Consider the following 8,569-nt stretch of genomic DNA (forward strand, 5'->3'; position numbering starts at 1 on the left):
CTGGAGCAATTTTGGGCTGCGGTCCAGAACAGCATCCATAATTTTGTCTAGAAGCTTTCTCCCACACCCTGTTCAGTTTTGATTTATTTTTTACTTTTTTTTTTACTAGTTTAACCACTTTAGCCCTTTTTGTTTTTTTTTCTTTTCATTCAATTTTAAAATAGTGGTCCAAAGGAACAATGCAGTAGCCTACATGGTACTTAAGTACAATTTTGTACAATTTTGATTTATTTTTTACTTTACTTTGACCACTTCAGCCCATTTGGGTATTTTTGTATTAATGACATTTTCCATAGTGGTCCAAAGCAACTGCAACACTGCACATGAAGTAAGTCAGTAGGCCTTATACAGCAAAGTACACTTTATTTTTATTTTTTTTCTCCACCTGCTCCCTGGACCCCATGCCCTGCAGCCTTTCATTATTTAATTATTCTTAGTAGCAACAAAGTCTGTGCTACCAATTTAGCCCGTTTGGGTAATTTTTATTTAATTCAATTTGCAAATAGTGGTGCAAACTGTACATTTATTCACTCAAGCATGGTACTTAAGTACAATTTTGATTTCTTTTTTTACTTTAGTGGAATAATTTAGCCACTTTAGCCCATTTGGGTAATTTTTATTTATATATATTAGTTGGTGGAGTGATTTGTCTTTTTGATTTCGATAACGAACGAGACTCCACCTTGTTAACTAGTTTCGCGCCCTCGTCTGGTCAGCGTTTGGCCACACAAGAAGGAAAAATAACAACAGGTATTTGTATTACTTCAGTGAAGTATTTTAAATGTTCAATACTTTTATTTCGAGTACTCCACCACATCTCTGATGAGAATATTGTACTTTCACTCCCAGTGGAATTATTTGAAAACTGTTGTTATGAGTTGCAGTATTTTCATTATATTTTCATAATTACAAAACATACATTACTTGAACCCCATGGAAACTTTGGGTAATTATTTAATGTGTTATTTAAATCCCGTAAATTGCTATAATTTGCAATAGAGTGTCACTCGGGTGAATTATTTTTTGTTGTTGAATTATTGTTGCCTTTTCTCTTGCGTGACTGTACTGTAGGCCTACATATTTATATTGTGCCTTCAATCTTCATCTGTACACATAATGTTTTGGGAACTACTTAGAAATGTGTTTAATACATTAACATTATCATCATTGTTATGTCAGTATCAATGTATTATCTGAAGTGTTATTTTACTTCATACTTTCTGCTGTCAAGGCTTATTGCCAGCTATATTAGGTTAATTAATTTTTATTCGACTGTATTGTTTATACTATAATTATTTTCCTATGAAATTATCATTGCTCAGCAATCATAGTTGGGGGCTTTGAAATAAACCCCCTCTTGCCTTTTGAAAAGGACATGTCATTGTTTTGTTGCTGTGAAATGCTTGTTTCACTTAGACACTTAATCTGTTGAATATCCATGATGGCGTGTACATCACAGGCTTGTTTAGTTCAATGTTGGACTACCTAAATGAGTCAAATGGAAATAGGCATATTCTAAATGAATCATTTGAGTCCTTTAGCAAGGTCAATTCGCTCTCCTATACGTTTTATTAAGTTCAGAGACTATTATGCAATCTTAACATTTTTTTTCATATAATCATGGGGCTTTGCCTTTTTTTTTCTTCTTTACTTGCATTTGTTTCCTAGTTGGTTAGTTATACCTTTGTGTTTGCATGTCAAACTATGACATGGGAATGGACATTTGACCATCCAATCTTTGGTGTATTACATATTATAATACTTTAAATGCTCTGTTCTTTTCAATGCCAAAAGCTATATTTAAAAACAAAAATGCTATATCTCCTACACAAAACCACCTGGACACACCAAAACACATCACACTGTTCATTGACCATGCATACACTATGCACACCCTTTAATTTGATTTTTTTCCCTGAAAATGTATTTTCTATGAATTTCTGAAATACAAGAAATTGAATAACTTTTTGGTCACATCACTTTTTCAATAAAATCATTGTTCATATTGTCTGTCAGTCATACCTACATGATGCACACCCTTTATAATGAAAGTTTTCCTCAAAATGTATTTTTTATGAATTTCTGAAATATAAGAAACTGAATAACTTTTTGGTCACCTGACTTTTTCTATAAAATCATTGTTCATATTGTCTGTCAGTCATGCCTACATGATGCACACCCTTTATTTTTAAAATTTTCCTCAAAATGTATTTTTTATGAATTTCTGAAATATAAGGAATTGAATAACGTTTAGGTCACATGACCTTTTCAACAAAATCATTGTTCATATTGTCTGACAGTCATGCCTACATGATGCACACCCTTTATTTTGTCATTTTTTCTCAAAATGTATTATTTATGATTTTCTGAAATCTAAGAAATGTAATAACTTTTGGGTCACATGAGCTTTTCAAAAAAATCATTGTTCAAATTATTTGTCAGTAATTCTTACATCAGGCACACCCTTTATTTTGAAAGTTTTCCTCAAAATGTATGTTTTATGAATATCTGAAATATAAGAAATTGAATAACTTTTGGGTCACCTGACTTTTTCAATAAAATCATTGTTCAAATTGTCTGTCAGTCATGTCTACATGATGCACACCCTTTATAATGAAAGTTTTCCTCACAATGTATTTTTTATGAATTTCTGAAATATAAGAAACTGAATAACTTTTTGGTCACCTGACTTTTTCTATAAAATCATTGTTCATATTGTCTGTCAGTCATGCCTTCATGATGCACACCCTTTATTTTGTCATTTTTTCTCAAAATGTATTTTTTATGATTTTATGAAATCTAAGAAATGTAATAACTTTTGGGTCACATGAGCTTTTCAACAAAATCATTGTTCAAATTATTTGTCAGTAATTCCTACATCAGGCACACCCTTTATTTTGAAAGTTTTCCTCAAAATGTATGTTTTATGAATTTATGAAATATAAGAAATTGAATAATTTTTGGGTCACCTGACTTTTTCAATAAAGTCATTGTTCAAATTGTCTGTCAGTCATGTCTACATGATGCACACCCTTTATTTTGATAATTTTCTTCAAAATGTATTTTGTATGATTTTCTGAAATCTAAGAAATTGAATAACTTTTGGGTCATATGACCTTTTCAACAAAATCATTGTTCAAATTATTTGTCAGTAATTCCTACATCAGGCACACCCTTTATTTTGAAAGTTTTCCTCAAATGTATTTTTTATGAATTTCTGAAATATAAGAAATTAAATAACTTTTGGGTCACCTGACTTTTTCAATAAAATCATTGTTCATATTGACTGTCAGTCATGCTTACATCATGCACACCCTTTATTTTGGGAAATAAAAATCCTCAAGTTCTCTTTTTTAATGAATTTATTACATCAAAGTAATAAAATAACATTCAGGTCAAGGCCTTGACAATGAAATATTGTTGTTCAAGAGGCTGCTTCCACTATGAATGGATGTGATGGGGGAAGTCAGCAGACAAATCTCAGGTTCACCACATCTTAGGCTTACTGTAATTTATATAAAACAGTCTGTTTTGATCTATGTGACAATTGTCCAAAGTAAAATATATTTGTCAATGTATTTTTTTTTACTTACAAAGGTAAATCAGCAAAGAGCACACTTCCATGACCGCTTTGCCTTTTCAAACATTCTTGTGGTCATGTCAAGGCAGCATTTATGGAACCACCTTTTGCAGCTCTCGCACTCGATCTGAAAAGTAATCAACAAATTACACAATGACATAATATAATTACTATTTTACGGTCCTTCAAGATAATCTAATCTGACAACAGTTCACTCTATACAGGAGCTACATTGTTAATTTTCAGATAGTATAACATTTTGTATAATGCAACCATACCATCACCAATTCTGTGATTCACTTGTGTGATTACTCCACATGTAAACCTACTTTCTGATTTCTCTCTTTAAATGCACACTTGTGTGTGCGTGAAGGGGGATCCTAAATTGCTGATGTGTTGGCAACATCACCAAGGGAGTGAGACATCCCATAATGATGTCTTTTGGCAAGATAGTGATACAAGATTTAAATTGATGGTATGTCATCAATATGACATACAGACATCATGTACTAAAGTCCACACAGTGTGCTCTGGCAATGTGTACAACGAGTACGCGGAAAGAAGTACAGTAGGTAATGCATGACCAGGTGGGTCATGCATTCACAACATTCATTGTTCCAAAGTACATTTCTCATTTCATTTCAGTTTATTGTTACATTCTTAACACTGACCCAGTCTACCCAGAATGTTCCATCTCCAGGGGGTTTGTCCTGTGCACACATGGAGCATTGGTTCTTCTTATCAAAGGCTACAAAAAAGAAATGTAATTAGTTTGATATTATTGTTGATTGTTGATAATATTTAAACCTATACTGTAATCTACCCACTTGAGCTTTCCATAATTGTGCAAGCAATTTCCTTTCGCTTTAGTGCCATTGCTTTCTTGGATGAGTCTATGTCCATGGTTTGGGGCACATTGGGGTGGTTTTCCAACACCAGAACTGCCATCTGAACCATCCGACAAAACATTTCACTATTGCATTAAAACTGTATTATGAAATACCAAGGAATTTACAAATTTAAAATTGGATTGAAATTATACACACTACAAACATGTTATTATGTACTCACCTGCATAACAAATACACCACAGCTGAAAGAGTCCTGCTGTTTGGTGTGTTTTATCACCCCTCCTCTCCATTTCTGGTCAACCCAGTCTGTTTTGCCATGCCTTGTCCTTCTCATCTTGAAGAACTCCCTTCAAGCATAACATAAATTAACATTAAAAGGCTTTAATTTTGCGTTTTCAAACCATTTAAATTATATTTGCTGTGTATAGTTGGGGGGAAGGGAGGCTGCATATTGTTGTTTTAAATATTTAGACTTTTTATACCTATGAATCACATTAGCATTACTTTAAGTGTGTTACAAATAAAATAGATCATTAATGAGTTATGATGTTTGTGTGATATTCCAATAAATACTAGACAGATAATCTACTTGAATAAAATTATTATTTCACCGTGTTTCTGGCAACTACTATTTACTGCAATAAATTACTTTATTTATAGAGCTTTGGATTGAAATGTAATTGTAAGGAAGTAAAATGTAATAATTCATTAGGGCATTACAAAGGTAACCACACCATTAATTGATAGCCTGGTATTTCTTATACCTAATTGTTTTTATTATCGGTCACATGTTGCCTCATCAACCTATTTTTAAATATAACCTTAACAAAATTCCATAATCTTTACAAATTTTCAGGCACTTTGAAAAACACAAAAATACTAAAAACACCACAATATTTATTTTCACCTGAATCTGGCTGCAGCACTGTCAGAGTCTGATCTTTCTTTGTTTCCAGCTGCAGGATCCACAAGAAATACCTGCTCTGTTGCTTTGTGCATAAACTGTTTGGGCGAAAGATGTTGCTTAATACACAAAAACTGTCATTGAATCATTAGATTGTCTCACCTATTGATATTTTCCTCAAAAATGTAATTAAATACTTACCAGAAATTTCCAGTGGTTGTTGTTGCAGTTTACAAAACTAATCACTGCACTGTAGTCCTCGAAGTTGACCTAAAAATGTAGCATGGATTATTACTTAGTAATAAATCTAACAACAATTCTAGCAACAATTTCATTTAAACTTACCCTTGAAAGACTGTGTTTATGAAAAGATGTCCTTTCACCATGCACAATCACACTAGCTATGAAGTGGTTTAGCATGTAGACACTCTGTCCATGTCCACTGTTATCCAAAGCTGTGTGGAAGAAGCATTCAATAGCCTAAAAGAAGAGCATACAACATCACCAACGATGGTTACAATTGTGACACTTTGTCTGCATGTCAAGCACTCCATGAGCCTAATATGCAATATAACATTGTAGGAAAATAGTAATCAATTAAAAACACACACACACACACACACACACACACACACACACACACACACACACACACACACACACACACACACACACACACACACACACACACACACACACACACACACACACACACACACACACACGGTGGATATTATATTTACCTCTCCGACAAGCCACTTGTGTGGCTGGATTGATTGGAACTCAGAATGGTGTAAAATGTAGTTGTTGCCTTTTTTGTTAGCTGAATTAATGACAGCAACAACCACCTCTGTCATCTTCCTTTTTTTCCATAGCGCTTGTATCTGCAAAAATATGTGTACATTTTTACATTTACAGTATGTCCCCAACCAAAAAGAATAATTACACTCAACAGAATGATCATGATCAACATAAAATGCAGTACCTCTGCTAGATCATCTTCATCAGAGGGCTTTTCTTCCTCCTCTTCCTCATGTTCTTCAGAGGGCTTTTCTTCCTCCCCTTCTTCTTCATCATCATCATCATCATCATCATCATCATCATCATCATCATCATCATCAAGATTTACTATCTCTTCCTCATCTTCCACCTCTACGACATCATCATCATCATCATCATCAAGATTTACTATCTCTTCCTCATCTTCCACCTCTACGACATCATCATCATCATCATCATCATCAAGATTTACTATCTCTTCCTCATCTTCCACCTTTAGGACATCATCATCATCATCATCAAGATTTACTATCTTTTCCTCATCTTCCACCTCCAGGACATCATCATCATCAAGATTTTCAGAGGGCTTTTCTTCCTCCTCTTCCTCATCCTCTTCAGAGGGCTTTTGTTCATCCTCATCATCATCTTCTTCAGAGGGATTTTGTTCATCCTCATCATCATCTTCTTCAGAGGGCTTTTGTTCATCCTCATCATCATCTTCTTCAGAGGGCTTTTCTTCCTCCTTCCTCCTCTTCTTCATCTTCTTCAGAGGGCATTTCTTCCTCCTCTTCCTCATTAACTTCTTCAGAGGCATACAGAGGGCTTTTCTTCCTCCTTCGTCCTCTTCCTCATCTTCTTCAGAGGTCTTTTCTTCCTCCTCCTCTTCATAATCTTCATCAGAGGGCATTTCTTCCTCCTCTTCCTCTTCCTCCTCTTCTTCAGAGGGCATTTCTTCCTCATCTTCTTCAGATGGCATTTCTTCCTCATCTTCTTCAGAGGGCTTTTCTTCATCCTCTTCCTCTTCCTCATCTTCTTCAGAGGGCTTTTCTTCCTCCTCTTCCTCATCATCGTCTTCTTCAGAGGGATTTTCTTCCTCCTCTTCCTCAGCTTCTTCAGAGGGATTTTCTTCCTCCTCTTCCTCTTCCTCCTCTTCTTCAGAGGGCATTTCTTCCTCATCTTCTTCAGATGGCTTTTCTTCCTCATCTTCTTCAGAGGGCTTTTCTTCATCCTCTTCCTCTTCCTCATCTTCTTCAGAGGGCTTTTCTTCCTCCTCTTCCTCATCATCGTCTTCTTCAGAGGGATTTTCTTCCTCCTCTTCCTCAGCTTCTTCAGAGGGATTTTCTTCCTCCTCTTCCTCTTCCTCCTCTTCTTCAGAGGGCATTTCTTCCTCATCTTCTTCAGATGGCTTTTCTTCCTCATCTTCTTCAGAGGGCTTTTCTTCATCCTCTTCCTCTTCCTCATCTTCTTCAGAGGGCTTTTCTTCCTCCTCTTCCTCATCATCGTCTTCTTCAGAGGGATTTTCTTCCTCCTCTTCCTCAGCTTCTTCAGAGGGCTTTTCTTCCTGCTCTTCCTCATCATCATCATCATCAGGATTTTCTCTGTCTTCCTCCGCTTCCCTTTCTCTCTCATATTTATTAAATACCTTTTTTCTGATCTGTCTCCTGTTGTCATTCCATATGACTTGTAACCATTTACACAATTTTGGTGAATCTTTGTTAAAAATGTGGAGAGCTAAGGTGGTCCATGTTCCTGGGTTTTTCTGTTTTTGTTTTTTTCCAAAGCCATTTTCAACAAAGGCGAGACTAATTAAATCAATTCCACCAGCTTGGTCCCAGAGAGATGGGTTTGTTTTCCCTTTTTTTCCCCCCATGATCTGTAGAAGAAATAACCCTGTAAAGTCCAACTCAATTAAAACATGCTAGATTTATCAAAAACACATCTCCTTGATTCTGGTGACTGATGTGTCCTTCTAATATGTGAGGGTGTAGTGTAATACAATTTATTTTAAGTTTTCTTTTCCCCACTAAAAAGTTTAAAAACTACATGGAAAAAAGTAGGCCTGTAAGAAATAAGCCCCCCTCGCGCAATGGAAGGTCAGTATCAGTAACCATATTTCAATTAATCTAACAAAAATGGGTTTGGATAGAAAGGATGCTTTTCTGATTAATTTGTGAATAAAGCAATTTAATAACTGGGGTGCTCACAAGAGTCATGACTTAAAATGACACCAAACATGTTTAAAATGAAATATCCCTGTACTTATGTAAATGTACAGTAGGTTTACATTCCACCACTGGAGGAACAATAATACATCTGAAAACCTAATCAGCAATATGAACAGCACATGTGGAATAATGAATTCAATGGTGTCCATGGCGCTGATTCACCAATTTTGCATGCAGCCGTTTTCAGCCTTTCTAAACATTGATTAATGTAAAACAACAGTAGCCCTAC

The sequence above is a fragment of the Gymnoscopelus microlampas genome (genome assembly GCF_963454915.1).
Source record: "Gymnoscopelus microlampas genome assembly, chromosome: 16".
Lineage (NCBI taxonomy): Eukaryota > Metazoa > Chordata > Actinopteri > Myctophiformes > Myctophidae > Gymnoscopelus > Gymnoscopelus microlampas.